Here is a 14,324-nt window from a genome sequence, read left to right on the forward strand (position 1 = left end):
ATATCTAGAGAATGTATGAATGAGCAAATACAAGAAAGACCAGACCTTCCTAGATTTCCCAGTTTTGCCATGGGGTCATAGGTCTGGAAGATTCCCCAGGGCTCATATAGTCTGTTTATCATTCTCAAGGCAAAATCAATGATAACCACAACTCTCTTGAGAAACGACATTTTAATCTATTTAAGCTGTTTTTAGAGAACTCCAATAGTGGAGGTGTTGCAGATTTCCTTGCCAATCAATTCTTATCCATTTTTTAGTGTGCACATATGAAATATATATTTTAACATGTTATAAAACTTTTGTGGAGGAATTCAAGTCCATTATTTCTTTTCCTGTTTATTCCTGCATAGATTTCTCCCATCCTCACTACAGTTGTGCTAAGGAATGTTATCATTAATTCTCTCATTGTCTGGTTTAGACAATCTGTGTTCATTTGTTCTTGCCTCATACATCACTTTTACTGGAGCTTGATCATGCTTGACACTCAGCTTGTGATCCATGTCTAACATTAGCTTGAACCTGTTGTTCTCAGGGATGCATTTATCTGAAGTGGTGAGGCATGGTGGTGAGGCTGGTTCAGTCAGGGCTTTTGTCTGCGAAAATCTGAGGTATGTCTAACACCATGGTAAACCAAATCCCTTCTCTGCAGAAAATTGCTTGTCCTCTAAATGCCTCATTTCCTTAAAAATTCAGAATATTATTTTCTTTTGTTCCTACATGGTAAGCTAAGAAGAAAACCATTAAGAAACACAAAATGTCTGTTACTTTACCACTTTGGTGCTTCTTTTTGTGTGAGGAAAAGGGGAATCCAGGGGTGGACAGTGGCAGACCTGAGTCAGGGCACTGCATTAGCTTTGTTTTCCTTCTTTTCCATGGGGTTTGAAGCTAACTGGTATCACCTCTCAAAGCAAAATCATTCAGTGTGATATTTCAACTTCAGCACCCCAGTTTAGAAATATCGATAACAAAAACCTTCAGTGTTAAAGACTTGCAATTTCAAAAGGGATTATATTAACTGAGGGAACTAGCTAAAGATGGCAGAATAACTCAATGCATCAGAACTGGCATGTAAGATGTGGTTTAGATTTCTCTGTATCTCAGAGGCAGAAATGTTCAAAACATACATACGAGCTTGGAGGTAAAAATCTTAGAAAGATCAGCTGCAGACCTGAAAGAAAATAGTAGGGCTAAGAAATAAGGCTATAGGCAAAGGAAGAAAGAAGTGATCAATACAGAAAACTGAGGTGTTGCAAAGTGCTGAAATAGAAAAGTCTCAAAAAAAAAAAAAGAGTGTTGCATTAAAGGTATAGAAATTTAGCAGAAAATAAACCACCTTTGGTTGCAGCTGGTCCTCAAAGACCAGAGGGGCTGGGTGTGACTGGGTTTAACTTCTGATCATAGTTAAGTCAGCATGGTATGTCTAGCTCTTCAATAAGAGCTTTCACAAGTACAGGTTCACAAAAAAAACATAGTTTACCAATTCAGGTCTGGTTGTGTTCAGTAAGGACTTGCACAAGCTGGGTTCATGAGTAGTACAGTTCACTGAAGCAACAGGAAAGAAGGTTCAGGATTGCTGGTGAGAAATGAAGCAATTACAGAGTGTTAATACATGTCACTGCAGAAAGTATGGCAACAGAATCTATCAGTGCAATATACCTGTGTATACACACACACACACACACACATTTATATGAAATTAATATTCCCAGGTCTGGTCCAACAAAGTTGGAGGTCCAAAGCCCACCTAAAGGCATCCTTGCACGAGAGGAGGAGAGACACAGTCCACCAACTGATCCTGAACAGGCAGACATGTTTTCCCCCATGACCCTTTCTGCTCTGAAGCCACTCCTTTATACAATACATTTTTGTCCCTTCCCAAAGGGATGGAACAGTGATGTGCTACAGGTGGCAGTGAAGACTGGCTGACCTTGGCCAGAGAGTCTTTGTGCACAGACTTATTCCTTAATGGATAGATTTTACATCAAGGCTCGTTTTTCAGGGAGAAGGGGGAGTAGAGATTTGTGGGTGCTTTTCTATGCCTCTTAATGGCTGTGAGACCTCCACCTCACCCCAGCCATCCTTCTGCTGTTAAGCCTTGCTCGAGCCAGGGAATCAGGACTCCAGTTTATGCTTTCCCCAGCTAGCATCATCAATTCTTCAATGACTTAAAGCAACACTGTACAGTTCTGGCCATCTCCCACATTGAGTCAGACCTCTCAAAGAAAATAGGGGGAAAACAAAACAAAAAAAGGATTCATAAACAAAAAGTTAGAAGGAATTAGCTGCTACACATTCAGAGTGGAGAAAATGATTGAAGACAGACTGGGTATGGCCTAAAGATTGATGAATATGAGTTCTCAATTTTCTATAATGGTATACTAGAAGCCTTTCTAACATTTCAAAAAAATAAATTGTAGAAAAAGGCATTTTGGAAGCTCATAAAATCAAGGGTTATATTAGAGGATTGCAGACCAGCAAATATGGTATCTATTTTTAAAAGGAGGACAGAAGAAATGTAATCCCAGCAACTATGCTATAGTTCATTTAATCCCACAACATGATGTCTGGGGGTTTTAAAAACAAGTGTGAAAATGGTGGTGTCAAATACTCAGAGGTAAACAGATGAGGATTCATCAGGCCAAGAAAGAGAAATTAAGGGGCTCTGTTTCTCCCCTCCTTGCAGCACTGGTTGGTGTTACACAGGGGGTGCAGTTGCTGGAAGGGTGGTGGGCACTGGTGGAAGGGCTCCCATGCAGCTGTGAAAAAGAACCCATTAGTGGTTTTTTGGGTTTATTTTTTGCTTTTAGTTAGAGTTGGGATGGAAGCATGAGAGACAGGATTTTTGTGTTTGGACTTAGTTATTTATTAATTCTTATTTATAGTACAGTGAGCGCTATAGGACCTCTAGCTAATAAGCTAAAAATTATAAAATGGAGGTGCATTTTGCTTGTTGCAAGGTTTTTTTAAGGCCTATTTATTCAATTAAAAACTAATATTTATATTATTTATACTTTTGACCCAATGACTAATCACCTGTGACCTGCAGAGTGGTACTTTCTATGCAACCAAAAATTACCATATAAAATAAAAAGAAGAAGGAACAAGAAGGAAAAAGAGCCAAAGCTCCAGAACTTCTATTTTGTCCCATATTTATTACTATATTTTAAAACCCAAATTCTAAACTCTTCACCATGTGATATTACACACTTCTATTCAAATTACACACCAATGATCCCACCTCCATCACTCAACTTTGGAAGCCTTCTTCAAGGCCTCAAGTCAACAGCAGTGCTCCTTTGGGGCTCAGTGCCAGAAACCACACAAAGTTCAAAACTCCCAGGCTTCAGGGTTCCAACAGGAACCATTCAGAGCACTGCTGTTTCCAGTCCTGTAGGAAGAAGATAGGATAAAATGAAGCATAAGATTCCAATGTTTTTTCTGATATCCTGGAGGAAGGTACTGTCAGAATAAACCCTGACAATTTGTTTTTTCACCTAAAAGACATGCAGGCAGCCTAATATTCACTAAAGCACCACAGAAACAGTTATACACAGCAATGTTGTTTTCCACAGTACTTTAAGGGATGTAGGAAATGAACCAAATGGCAGAAGTTAATCTTGAAGGAAAAAGTATTGTACTTGAAAGATCTTAAGGATCATCTGCAGCACAAATCATGCTTAATATTTTCTTAATGACCCTGATATAAAAAAACAAGGGTATTTTGATGACATTTTCCAATGATGGAATTAAAAAGAATTATCAGGGCAGGGTGGGTAATGATGAACAGTAGAGCTTAAGCCTCTCAACATGCAGGCTGAGACCATCACTATGGATGCAATATGGAAGGAAGGATTCAGGAAAAAGAGCAGCTTAAGTCAACAATGTATTATCAGTCTATGAAGAATGCTGAGCTGAGGGCTAACTTAGGCTGGGCACTCATGTGGTCTCCTGCCATAAGAAAAATTATGTTCCTGAATTGCCTTCCTGCAGAAAGGCTGGAAACGGAAAAAGCCTCTGTGTCATTTTAAGATAAAATGAAATAATTTTCTGAAAATAATTTCATTATATGACTGACTGAGATAGCAACAAGAAGAACTTTATAATTAAAGGGGGCACTTCCAAATCCTTTTCTCTTGTTTCTATGTGGATCAACATTCACTTTGTGTATTAATCAAACATTCTAATTTCTAATTGCAAACAGAATGAGTGCAATATAATGTCCAAATAATTTTGAGAGTTCTTATAAATAGTCCAAGGCTTTTCCACATAAAACTATGAAGAAAATTAATCTGATTACCTTCCCCTCCTTTAGGCTACCAGATAGCCACGGAAGTTGCACCTTTGATACTTAATATACTTCCTTCAAATGCAGCTCATCTGTAACTTGCAAATCAATAATTAACAGTACCAGCCTGGCATCTCTAAGGTGCCATGCTAAGTCTCCACGTCTGTGCAAGTGTGGCCTGCATATCCAACCCTCTGGCATTTAGAATGGAGAGGTTTGTGGAGTGCAGTGTGACTGTCTCCTTTCCTTTTCATTGTAGTTTCCTACTCAGTGTTTCCTACTGCCCAAGTGTGGGTAGAGGGTGCATGCAGATACGCAGGTTGGGCAGTAGCTGTGTGTCCCAGTTTAAATGTATATGACAATGAAAAGGAAGGACAATTTGAGTGGCAGGCTCTGGAGGGGTTTAATGCATCTCCTGCATGGCATATCTTCTCTTTGACCAAGTTTCCTTACCTGAATCCCTGTAAAATGAGCGTGGAAATTGTGCCAGGTTACAGGATAAGCACTCAAGGAAGTGCTCATCTGTGATCATAGGAAGGGGGGCTTTTTAATGCAAGAGGAGAAGTATGACATACTGAGTTTCACATACACAAATGTTTCAGTAGTAGGCAGAAATGTTTGCTTCGTCAAAAAGTGCCTGTTAATTTAATTCTATATTGAAATTTAATGAGAATACAGTGAAGGATAAAATCTTAGCTCTAGAAAAGGTAAAAGGAAATGGGCAATTTACAGGAAAAACATTAAAGAATTTAGCTCTAAATTTAAAGAAAACTTTTTACAAAACCCACACTGTCATGAAGACTAGATTACCTATGTAAGGCCACTAAATTCTAAATACTCTGACTCTGCCCCGGCTGATCACAACTCTCTGTTATCCTTCAGTTCTGCCAGGAGCATTTGACCAAAATTTTCTCAGGAAAGGAGTATCTTTCCAACTTTTCATGGAGAAAATCAAAGCAGGTTCCAAACTTTAGAAATTTGGTTTAAAGTCCTTGGAAGTTACTTGTCCTTTCCTGTTGGTTTCACATGTTTATGAGCAGCTGCTGCAGTGTGAGCCCTGGCGGACTGGGAGCATTGGAAAGCTGCGGGGCATCACTGAAAATAGGTTTAGGCAGCTCTGTAGAGAACCCTGGAGCTGGAGAGTGAGGGCTGATTGCTTTACTGGCATAGCCTCCCTAAGTAAACAGGTTTTTTTCTTTCCATCTCATGGTCCTAAATTTGGTCCCCAGGAGTCCCTCAGGATGCTCACAGGTGACAGACAGGCACATCCACCCTGAACGTGCTGCCCCCAGGGCACTGGCACAGCCCAGAGTCCTTTAGCAAACTCAGCTCTGCTGTTCAGTTGTTCTCTTTTCCTGCAAAGGTTTACTGTGAATCTTAATAACTTGCCTGAGACACAGAAGCATTCTCAGTCTTTCTTCCCCAAGTTAATCAGCATGCCTGTTAATATAGGATAAGCTCAACTACAAATCAAGTGTTTTTTCCAAGCTAAAACAAACCAAAAGATTCCAAAGACATTTCATGCAGGTTTATAGTAGAAAATTCTTTCTGTACTCGCCTCTCAGTGTTTAAATCCTTCAACCCTTCCCTAACCCATCTTCTTATTTTATGATCTGAAACAAAAGGCACTATAGCAGCTGTTTCCTTATCTTTCATTTTACCTCCCTTTTCTTCAACCCATAGCAAAATAACATGGATAGTGCAAAAAAGCATTTTTCACTCATTTTGTAGTTTTGCTTTAAACACATGATGCACTTTCCTGAGAACACAAGATATCTCTGATATGAATGGGTTAAGATGAGAGAAAGAAAGAAATCAAATGCTGAGTTAGTATGAGGGAAAGACAGACATGAAATGTAACTGAGAGGACTACCTGACAAAAGCATGTTACCTGTTAACCACCAGATTTGGTAAAGATTTGTCTTTCTGGTAGTAGCAAAATTCAGGTCAAGTTCTGTGTTCTTTAATCTGCCTCAGCAACCCAGTCACCATCAGCTCCATGCAGCACCAGTAGCGTCCTTATCAAACTGTACTGATTTATTCTGAGATTTTAAGGTTTTTTTGTGCTGTATCAGGAGGCAGATATTTCAAATGGGGCCACAAAGCCAAAAATGCAATAAATCCCTAAAATACTAATTTTTAAAAGGTTAAAGCAGCACTCTAGTAGTAGAGCACATTTTAAATAGTTTTTAGAATTGATCTAAAATGTTTGGGCATGGGTTATTAGCCGTAGTGACTGGGCTGTGCTTCTACAAGAACTTCCTCATGGATCATTGCTTAGTTATCACTTAATGATTTCATCCATGATTGCACACAAAACCATTGCTAAAAACACTGGCATTGACATAAATGCCTGTGGAATGGTAAATCAGAATGAAGCAGAACAGAGACATATTTTAATTAATGAAAAAAATATACAGAGCCTTGTGTGGAAACAAAACCAGCTGTTGAAGGAGACACAGGAACACGAGATTTCCTAGTAAGGCTGTCACTTGCCATGCTGCCCAGGATGTCTCATCCAAGCACTCTTCTGCATCTTCTAGTCCCTGGTTTTTGCAAGCCAGGGGCACAGCTTCAGAGGACCACCAATAGCACTAGTATTGCTGAGGAATTTTCATGCCTGTTCTTCTCTACAGCCCTTTTCTGAGCAACACTATTAATTTCTTGTTTACCATTTGGGTGGGTTTGAATTTGGTAGTTGAAGATTTTCCACTCCACTTGCTAAAAGAGGCTGATGGTGCCCTATAACTTACTCTCAAGGCCATTTAATGGTAACATGAGCTGATGTATATGTACTATTTTCAGAGGTTTTCCTGATGCCTGCCACAGAAGCACAGAGAACATTTTTTAGACATCAAAGTGTGGCCACGTTGCCTTAGACTAGCACTTTGCTAGCCCTAAATAACTCTCATGAAGCCTTTTGTCTTTTCTTCTGACACCAGCATGCTGTTGTTTTTATCCACATTTTCTGCCAAATTGCTTTCAGGAAATATGAGTGTCTGTATCTTGTGACACCCTCTAGTTTCCCACAAACTGAATCATACTGTGCAGTTCAGCTGAGTAATAAAATATAATCTGATTGGCAGGAGGTATTAAAGCAGGCCACACCATTACAGATCCTCTTTTAACCCAGTTTAACAAGTTGCTCCTGAGAAGTTATTTATTCTAGCTGTCAACATCTTGTTGTTGAGATGACAGCGATCAAATCTCTGTTAGATCCTAATCTTATTCTTACTCCACCTTCAAGTATCTGAGAGCCTCATATAAGCAATATCACTTTTTGTCAGCAAAATTATTTGTTTGACTCTGATCATTTGCTGAAAGTTACAACAATGTATTTTTTATACCTACAACAATTATTAGTATGAGATGGGATGGAATAAATAGCAGGCAATAGTGAATTGTGGAGCGTTGAAAGTCTGAATTGTTGCTGTGTTGAGCACACTTATCCATGTACAAAACAAGAAGGTATTTCACAATTACAGGAAATTAGCAAGGCATTCCCAGATGCACAGAAGTCACAACAGCAAATTGTTAGTCAGAGACTGATGTTCTTCTAGTGTCCTGGGGACATCTCACTAGCTAGCAGAGTGCCAGGCCCATCTCTGTTATGAAGTTATAGAAGTTCTTTTATTGTGACTCTTACGATGCTAGGACTGGGAAGGAAAAGCTATATATTATCTGTCAGGCAGACTCCACCTCAACTTGAACAGTCCTCTGACTTGGGAAATTCTAGCCCCTAAATGGTGCATTCTTTCCTGATTTTAACTTCCCCAGTCCCCCAGTCCTAAAAACTCCTGCAACTCTATCATGCTGTGCACTATACTGAAAAGTGAAACTCCTTGTAAATCTCTCATATGTATTTGCAGACTACTTTAAAGGAATGTTTTAAAGCTAGAATTTTCCTGAAAGTAAAGTTTATAATGTTAATTAGAATATGGGAATATTTTTTTTAATTGTTGGAAGCTTAGTATTTTAGGCTTATGACACATTTGAAATAAAACCACCTCCTGAGTTCAAAATTATTCATTTAATATGTTACCTGTCTCTTGGGCCATTTGTGAATGCTAGAAGATCTCATTCCTTCAAAGGAGTCTGAAAGCAAGTTCACTTTCAAATGTGGTAATATTAACAGTAACACTCCTGATTTTCATCTGAAATCACTAAGGCATGTTCTTCTAGCAGAAAAATTTTAAACTCAATGCACAGTTTATTTGTGTCAGAGTGGATCCAGCTGATGTTTTTGCAGGTGTTTACAAAAGCTTGAAATTATTGTACCTGATGGAAAGACACCCAAATCAGCCCTGCATCTGATTGACTGGGCAGGAGGGTTGATATGCTGGAGGTCAGGACAGTTCTGCAGAGGCATCTGCAGGCTGGATCAATGGGCCAAGGCCAGTTGTACAAAATTCAACAAGACCAAGTTCCAGGTCCTGCACTTGGGTCACAACTGACCCAGGCAGCTCCACAGGCTGGGGGAAATGTCTGGAGAGATGCCCAGCAGAAAAGGACCTGGAGGTGCTGGTCCACAGCAGCTGAACACGAGCCAGCTGTGCCTACGTGGCCAAGGCCAGCCCTGTATGAGAAACAGTGCGACCAGCAGGAGCAGGACAGGGATTGTCCCCTGTCCTGGGCACTGTTGAGACCACACCTCAAGTGCTGTGCTCGGTTCTGGGCCCCTCACTGCAAGAAGGACACCGAGGTGCTGGAGACAGTCCAGAGAAGGCAATGGATCTGGGGAAGGGTCTGCAGCACGAGTCTTGTGAGGAGCAGCTGAGGCAGTTGAGGGTGTTTAGTCTGGGAAAATGAGTCTCAGGAGGAACCTTATGGCTCTCTACAACTACAGCCTGCTACAGTCCTGAAAGGACCTAGGAGCCAGGTGGGGGACAGCCCCTTCTCACAGGTAACAAGTGACAGGACCAGAGGAAATGGCCTTGAGTTGCACCAGGGGAGGTTCAGATTAAATATTATCAGAAATGTTTTCACAGAAGGGGTTGTAAAGCACTGGAACAGGCTGTCCAGAGGTGCATTTGATTTATCATCCCTGGTGGTATTTAAAAGACATGTAAATGTGGCACTGAGGGACATGGTTTAGTGGGGGGCTTGGCAGTGCTGTGCTAACAGGTGGAGTCAATGATTTTAAAGGTCTCTTCCAACCTAAACAACTCCATGATTCTATTCCTATTATGCTGATTCATTGCTTGTATTTTGGGATCTTATATTTTGGAGACTAGCATTTTTGTGCATAAAAGGAAGATATGTTATTTTCTGACTCCCTTTGCATAGGTTGGCTTTCTGCAGTGATTTTAATGAAGTATGTATTTCATATATATGTATGAAAAAAAACTGTATCACACCTCGTCATCCCTCATCTCCTCCTCAATACAGCAGAGAGTGTTATGTTTTTAACATTAATTTTTCCCTCTCATCAATGAATCAGTTTGGCTTCATATTTTGATATAGTTTTTTATGAAAGCAAATACCCTTGAAATTCCTACTAAAATATTGATTTCTACATTTTGTTTGCTGACCTTCTTTTCAATTTCATTGCAGCTTTTTACATAATTTTTAAAAATAGTACTTCTACATTGGTTTGTACACAAAATAAGAGGAAATCCTCCATTTTTCTCCTATAGGAATATTTTTGAGAAATATATTGATTTCTGTCATTGTTGGAACTATAGACGTTTCTCTATGTGGAGATTTTCATGGTGTGTATCTATTTCTGGCATTTCTGTGGAAATTTTTCCATTTCAGAGAAACACATTCCAGCATATATGGGTGGAGGAGGCATTAAGATAGAAAGCTGGTTGTAAAATGCTGTAGAATTAAAAGAAAATTCTCTAAAAGCAAAATGTCTAATAAAGGTTATTTCCCATGGATTTACCTTACATTTGAATTCTGTAGTGTCCAGTAATGCTCAAATCTAGACACACTACTTTGCAGAGGACTTCTCTGAAAGCAAGCTGGAATCAGGCACAATGGGAACTGCCCGGTTGCTCCTACTGGGATGAGTCACTGTGCTCCAGAAATGCATTCCCCAGGGAGGTGACTGGAAATTCTGGACCCCTCAGTGAGCTAATGGGCTATTTTGAGACTGGTTTGAAATGAGTGTTCAACATTACCCCTCCACAGCAAAGTGTTTGACTGATTCTGACAGGAGCTCTCCAGATGGGAATTTCAGGCAGTGATGGAGATTCTCCCCAGGCAACGATTTGTATGCTCAAATGTGTTGATTAATGTCCTGATTGGAATGTCCTAGAGATGCCCAGGCTGTTTCTGCTGTAGAATTCATATGTGCATAGATATGATACTTTTTAATAGTTGAAACTGTTACTGCAGCTACAGAAACGTTCACATGACCAATTTTATTATGTTGTTAAGATATTTAAGAATTGTTTTATATGTTGTTAATTACATGCTGGCAGTGGTTATGTAGGACCATGAGCCAGTCAGGTTAGAACTGAGCAGAGCAGCAGCTCTGGGAATCTCAGTCCAGCCAAAAACACTGCTGCAAAGACTCCTCCAGCAGAGATTCCTGCCACCACCAGACAGCCACTGGCAGTCGTGTTTGAGGGATCTGATTCTCTATGCAACCATGTTGTATGCCTACAAATTTCCTGTTCATGACTATACAAAAGCTAGAAAGTCAGGATCTCTAACTGACCTTGTGAATTTTCCTTCTTTTTTCTTTTCTGTCATTTGACTTTAAGACATTGCAGAATACTCTGCTCTACTAGGTTATATGGTAGTCATTGAAATACTTTTATGGCGAGTAGGGACTAGAACTTTGAACCTGTCTTTCTTCCACTCTCTGTGTGAATGCTCTGGTGGATAGGTTCTGCTATAAGCTGAGTACTTTCTTTTTCTCTGATCATGTTTCCAAGCACAAGTAATCCTTTTTAAGTTGTGACCTCAGAAAATTAATTTTAACTCCCAAATAGGTTTAGATGTAAATAGGTGCCAAGTGCTTAGGGAGAGCAAACCCCCTTGTTGGATTAAGTGTCATAAATTCTAAGTTGTGATTTATTGGTTGAGTGTCTTTTATTTGTGTTATACTTCTAATCTGAGTAATTTAAATTCCTTTTACTATAAATAAAAAGGCACAATTCAAGGATACTACTTCCAACAAGTGATCCTATTCCTCTCCATTGATTACAAAGATATCTTTGGGTAGCTAGGTTAGATGCTAGTATTTCATGTTGAAAGTTAGGCAGAATTTTCTCACAGAGTCCAAGGCTGGTACAGGTAAAGCAATGCAAGCTAGCAAAGGAAGATGCTCCTCCCTCTCTACTCAGCCCTGGTGAGACAGCTCTGCATGGTTGTGTCTAGTCCTGGCTCCCCAGGGCAAGAAAGACATGGACACACTACAGAGGGTCCAGAGAGGGGCCACAGAGATGTTGGAGAGGTTGAAGCATCTGACACATGAGAGTCTGAGAGAGCTGAGGCCATGCAACGTGGAGAGGACAAGGGTCTGGGGGGATGTTAGCCAAGTGTATAAATAGCTGAAGAGAAGGAGTAAAGAAGTTAAGACTGAGCTACAGCCCTCCCTGTGGCCCTCAGTGACAGGACAAGAGGCAATAGGCACAAACAGAAATACAAGAAATTATGCTTAAACATCAGAAAAAATTAATTTTTATTCTGAAGATGGTCAAGCACTGGCACAGGCTGCTCAGATTGATATCATCTTCATCATTACAGACACTCAAAATTTGCCTGACCATGGCCCTGAGCTACCTGCTGTAATTGACCCTACTCTGAGCAGGAGGTTGGACTAATCCATAATGCCTTCCCATAATTCTGTGATTCTGTGGAAATTATTCCAATTCATTCCATCTATGTTTAGTCTCATAAACTTTCTATATAATATTTTATTTCTTTTTATAGTTTTTACTTAATCTTAAGAAATGTGCCACATCTCCAGCATAACATTTTAAGTAAAATATTCCAATTTCAAAGATATTGTGATATTCTTAAACTGATCTTACCATCAAAATACTCACAAATAATGAACCTGAGAAAATTGTCTGATATTTAAGAAATTTACCTCATGTCACCAAAAAAAAAAAAAAAAAAAAAAAAAAAGGTAAAAGAAGCTTGGACTTTTGTTTGCAAATCTGAATGTATCTAAATATGAGACTGGATATGGTACTCAGTGCCATGGTCTGGTTGAGGTGTTAGGGCATGGGTTGGACTCGATGATCTTGAAGGTCTCTTCCAACCTAGTGGTTCTGTGAATCTGTGAATCTGTCTTGTATCTAAATATGCAAGTTAATCTTTTATGATCTTTGTACAGGGCTTCTGTTCAAGTAACAGAAATCATCTCTAACTAAAGATCAAGAAGAAACTACTTTGAAGATACATTGCTACATTATGTAAATTTGAAAAATTTACTGTGCATTTGGAGCATGAATTTCATCTTGTGACCTAATTCTTGCCTATAAGTATATCATGAACATACTGCAAAAAATGTAAAGATTTTCTTTTGATTTCCAACTCTGTCTAATTAGGTCAAAAAACTTGTTTTCAATAATAAAAACAAAACACTTCATAGAAGAAAATTGATGTTTGTTTTATTTTCATCTGCAAAGTTAAACCTCTAGAATACTCCTGCACAAAAATTAAAATCATAGAAGCATAGAATGATTTGGGTTTGGAGGGACCATCTAGTTCCAGCATCCTGTTGTGGGCAGGGACAACTTTCACTAGACCACTCAAATCCCCATCCAACCTGGGCTATAACACTTCCAGAGATGGGAGAGCCACTTTCTAGACAACCTGTTCCAGTGTCTCACTACCCTCATAGTAAAGAGTTTCTTCCTAATGATGGGGTGATTGAAGACCCCCATGAGGACCAAGACTTCTGAATGCAAGGCTGCTCTAATCTGTCTCATCTACCCAGTCTCATCTGCTTGGTCTTCCTGGCCAGGTGGCCTGTAGGAGATTCCCACTAGAATGTCACCAGTCCCTGCCCTCCCACTATAATATCACCAGTGCCTGCCCTCCCTTTAATCCTGGCCCACTTCTTTCCATCCCAGGAAGAGCTCCACGCACTCCAGCTGGTCATTGACACAGAGGGTGACACCCCCTCCTTGTCTCCCTGCCTGTCCTTCCTGCTTCCATCTATTCCAGCACGGGTCATAGGAGCCATCACACCACATCTGCACAATGCCAGTAAGACCATGGCCCTTCAGGCACGTGCATGGCTCTAACTCCTCTTGGTTATTCCCCATGCTGTGTGCATTTGCATAGAGGCATTTCAGTTGCCTCTGCCCATGCCCCCCATCTCATCCCAATAAAGCTGAAGTGGCTGGAACTCCTTGTGCTGCTTTTCAGGTGCTCTCCTTCTGATGTGTGACCCATCTACAGGCTCTGGGCACCTCTTGTGGGCACTGGCACCACACTTGTGGGAGTGGCATGGATTGAGGGTCCCTAGTTTCCCCTTCTCTGACAGGCAGACCCCACCAGTGAGGTTTCTCAGTGACAGTCCCATGGTCTGAAGTAGCCAAACCCTTGGCTGTGGCACCAGTCTTGTAACCACTTGTTGATTTCTCACATTCAACTGGCTCTTTCAGACCCGTCCCCTTTAAATAGGAGGATTGATGAAAAGTTACCTGGTCTCCACAGTCCCTTACTACCCCTCCCAGTGCTTTGCAATCCAGGCTGCTCCTGGCTGTATCACTGGTGCCCACATGAAACAACAGGTGACAGTAGCAGGTAACAGTGAGTGGACTGGAAGAGCCTTGGTAGTCCCTTGATGGCACCCCTGATACAAACACCTGGTAGGCATCACACCTCTCTGGAGCATGCATCAGGTCAGCAAATGGTGCTCCATAACCTTCAAAAGAGAGTCACCTCCTACTCAGCACCTTTCTTGAGTTGCTCTGGTTGTTATACAGGGAGCAGATTGGACTGCCTTACTCAGCACCAGCATCCCTCCTTATGTGTGGTAAATTAAAGTTACATTAGCTACGTCAAAAGACTCTCAGAACAGGATCTTTGTTATATTATACTAAATGGAAGATGAAAAAGCAATATT

The sequence above is a fragment of the Sturnus vulgaris genome, chromosome 1 (genome assembly GCF_052056855.1).
Source record: "Sturnus vulgaris isolate bStuVul1 chromosome 1, bStuVul1.hap1, whole genome shotgun sequence".
NCBI classification, from domain to species: domain Eukaryota; kingdom Metazoa; phylum Chordata; class Aves; order Passeriformes; family Sturnidae; genus Sturnus; species Sturnus vulgaris.